The sequence below is a fragment of the Schistocerca americana genome, chromosome 6 (assembly GCF_021461395.2).
Source record: "Schistocerca americana isolate TAMUIC-IGC-003095 chromosome 6, iqSchAmer2.1, whole genome shotgun sequence".
NCBI lineage: Eukaryota > Metazoa > Arthropoda > Insecta > Orthoptera > Acrididae > Schistocerca > Schistocerca americana.
In genome coordinates this window covers 407,605,670-407,609,765 of record NC_060124.1, presented here as the reverse complement: position 1 = coordinate 407,609,765, position 4,096 = coordinate 407,605,670, and the positions used below count along the sequence as shown (strand labels likewise).

At 45.8% G+C, this 4,096-nt stretch overlaps 1 non-coding gene across 1 annotated transcript; it reads right to left on the bottom strand.

The window, feature by feature from the left end:
* Window positions 1-403: 403 nt before the first annotated feature.
* Window positions 404-476, bottom strand: Trnaa-cgc. The gene has a single exon. It is a non-coding gene; the product is annotated as a tRNA-Ala (tRNA).
* Window positions 477-4,096: the final 3,620 nt, after the last annotated feature.

Genomic DNA, 4,096 nt, shown 5'->3' with positions numbered 1-4,096 from the left:
TGTAAATACTAAAATACCGGCAGAATACTCAGAAAATGTTGGAGAAACAGGTAGAGACAAGAAGGAAGTTTGACGAGGCAAATGTAATTTTGCGATTTATCGCTGAAAGATGTTGACATGTTATGCTTTCTCTTAATGAATAATTTTTGAAACAAAAGGAATGGACATGGTGAAATGCTTTTTGCTCTGAAGGATCATTAATGTGGCCTCGAAAAGTGAGGTCCGATGAAGGAGTGGTGGTGGTTAGTGTTTAACGTCCCGTCGACAACGAGGTCATTAGAGACGGAGCGCAAGCTCGGGTTAGGGAAGGTTTAGGAAGGAAATCGGCCGTGCCATTTCAAAGGAACCATTTCGGCATTCGCCTGAAACGATTTAGGGAAATCACGGAAAACCTAAATCAGGATGGCCAGAGACGGGATTGAACCGTCGTCCTCCCGAATGCGAGTCCAGTGTGCTAACCACTGCGCCATCTCGCTCGGTTCCGATGATGGATACGTCGCCTCTCTTGCATTTGAAAGACACGACAGAAAGATTGTTAATCTAGAGTGTTTAAAGGCAATGTAACGATGAGTATTGTGCATTCGCATACCATTCAAATTCCATTGTCGTTACGATTCAGTGACTCCTGGCAACGAGGCTGGTGGTACGTAACGAAGTGATACATTCAGATGCCACAGAGGGCGTAGAGTTTTTGGTAAAGTGTAAATGAAGTTACAAAATTCTAAATTCTTGTGATTATTAGTACAAGCAGCAGTAACCGGTCTAACAATGCGCCAGACACTTGTTGCCTTATAGAGGTGTTGTCGACCGCAGCGCCATATTCTGCCTGTTTACATATCTCTGTATTTGAACACGCATGTGTATAGCAGTTTCTTTGGCGCTCAATATATAACAAGTACTACATGTTTACAACATGTATGGGCATACATGCCCGCAAGTCTAATATGGCGACAAAGCTCGCTATGGGGCATGGGCAATGGAAACCCCACGAAAACACATTCGGTAGTTAGGCCGGTTGGGTAGTTAGCCTCGTAGGATCACATAGCGAGGAAGATGAGGTCATATTTGAAGGCGCGTCGTACGGTGGGAGACTCCAATTACGTCGGCGTGTGTGCGGACGCCTTGGGCGGCGCAGGTGTCGACGCGGCCACTAGCGGATCCCGGGGTCGCCAGGCGTTGACCCCAGTGCAGCCGCAGCCGCAGCCGCGGCGCTGCAGGTGGGGCCTGGGGCCGGCTCAGCCGCTGCCGCTGCCGCCTAGCTGGGCCCCAAAAAGAAAGCACCGCGCGCCGCTACGCAAATCGCATCGCCGATTCGGCGCACGTCCCAGCGCCGCTTATCTCACGGCCGACACACACAGTAAATAGCGCTCTTCCTCTAAACCACCACCCCGCAACCCCCCCTCCCCACCTCATTCCATGTACCTGTGAGTATGTGTGTGTTTGTGCGCCTGTGCGCGTGCATATGTGTGTGTGTGTGTGTGTGTGTGTGTGTGTGTGTGTGTGCTTGTTCGTTAGCACCAGGGGGGCACTCGTTGTTCTGACGTCGAACGGGCGATAAATCTGGAAAGGGATTCCGTCTGCAGGCTCTATTCACACCAGTGCCGGAACTCCACGTATAAACTGGAAAAAAATATACTACGTCGTGTTCATACTAATCGGCAAAGCCAACTGAGGTCTCGATCCCAAGGCTAACTAACCTGATTATATGGCTAAGTACCGCAGTGCTCCGCTTGTCCCTCTGCTGTGCGAAAACGCTAGCTGACTGCGGAAAATGTCTTCGCAATCATCAACAATCGACTTATTTTTAAAATCATTTAATTTATTGTCGTAGAGGACGAGAAAGGAGTGACCGTGTCGACGAAGAAGGCAAAAGAATATTCTTACAAAATGTGTAAGTCAAGGAATTCTATGATGTGAGAGAAACGATATGCGCTTACGTTTACGTCTATAACCTTCAAGCCACGTTTCGATGTGTGGCGGACGGCATTTTGAGTACCAGTGTAACTTCCCCCTTTTCCTATTCCAATCGAGTGTGGTTCGCGCGAAGAACGATTGCTGGTAAGCCACCGTGTGCACTGCAATATCTCTAAGTTTGCCTCCATTGTATACGTAGAAGGAAGCAGTAAAAAGGGTGAACCCTCCAGGACAGTATGCTCTCGGAACTTTAACGGTAGACCACACCGTGATGCAGAACGCCTCTTTTGCAGCGTCTGCCGCTGGAGTTGGCTGAGCATCTATCTTCTCTATTTCCTCTATCAATCCTATCTGCTACGGATACCAGTCTGACCAGCGATATTTAAATATTGCTCCAACGAGTGTTTTATAAGCTATCGCCTGTGTTAATGGACTATATTTCCTGACGATTTTTCCAATGTTTCTCCGTCTGGCATGTGTCTTACACGCGATTAACTTTATGTAGTTGTTCGACTTTAAGTAGATCCATAAATATACTCCTAGATATTTTATGGAAGTAACTGCTTTCAGATTGTTCTGCAATTACGTAATCGTATAGTAAAGGATCTTTCTGTCTATATATTGGTAATACGATACAGTTGCTTGTGTTGAGGGTCAATTGCCATTCTCTGCACCAGACATCGATCCCTTACAGGTCTTCCTGCATTTCGGTACAATTTTTCAGGGTTGCGACTTCTCTGTATACAACAGCGCGTCATCCGCGCGAAGCACCGTCCGACGTTATCTCCTAGGCCATTAACATATATTGTGAAAAGGAACTGTCCTATAACGCTCCCTTGGGGCACGGCCTATGTTACTTTAATTCGGAAGACTTCTCTGAGCAGAGAATGACATACTGTGTTCTGTTTGCCAGAAACTCTTCGATGTAGTCACACAGCAAGTCTGATATTCCGTATGCTCGTATTTTATTCATTAGGTGGCAGTGCGGGACTGTACTGAACACCTTCCAGAAGTCAAGATCACAGCACCTACCCGGGTGCAGATATCTACTGCTTTCTAGGCCCCATCGCCGAACAGAGCGAGCTGGGTTCTACATGATCGTTGTTTTCGGAACCCATTTTGATTGCTACAGAGGAGATTTTCAGTCTCCAGAAATGTCATGATTCGCGGATATAAAACAATTTCCGAAATTCTACAACAGACCGACATCAGACACAAGGGCCTATAGTTTTGGGCGTCTGTTAAACGGCCCTTCTTGAAAACGGGAATGACCTGTGCTTTCTTTTCAGATACTATGAACGCTTAGGGTACACTGCTGCTAGAAGAGGGGTAGTTCTTCCGCTTACTATATGTGGAATCGAATTGGTATCCCGTCAGGTTCAGTAGCCTTTCCTCTGATGATCGATTTCAGTTGCCTTTCTGTTCCTTGACCACTTGTTTCGATATATGTCATTTTGTCATTCTTGCGACGATTTAGGGTAAGAACTGCAGTGTGATTTTCATCTGAGAAACAGTTTTGGAAAAGACGTTTAGTATTTCGGCCTTTTTTATGTCATCGTCTGTTTCAGTGTCATTATGGTCACAGCGTGTCTGGACCAATCGCTTCGATCCGTTTACTGATCCTACGTAAGACCAAAACTTTTCGGGATTTTCTGTCAAGTCGTTCGTTGAACGCTTCGCGCTTGGGCCCTCGTTACGCTAATTTTGGTTTCGTTTGGTTTTCGTTTATTTGTGATGCTTTGATTACGTTTAAATTTGCTGTGAAGTTCTATATGTTTTCGCAGCAGCTTTCTAACAGGGTTGTAGAACCACGGTACGTCTTTTCTATCACTTAGAATTTTGCTCGGTGTATACTTGTCTAAAGCATACTGTACGGTGCTTTTGAACTTTGTCCATTGATGCTAAACGTTGTCAGTTATGGAGGTGAAACTTTGTGTTGGCCTGTCAGATAAACTGAAATCTGATTCGCATCACTGTTCCTGAACAGAAACATCTTCCTTCCTTTCTTTGTATCCCTATTCAAAACTATATTCATTGAAGCAATAACGGCCTTATGAGCACTCATTTCCTGTTCTACTCGGATTTTAGAAGTTCGGTACTGTTTGACAGCAACAGGCCTAAGCCGTTATCTTCACGAGTCGGTTCTCTGACTGACGGCTCAAAGTTATTTTCGGATAAGGCA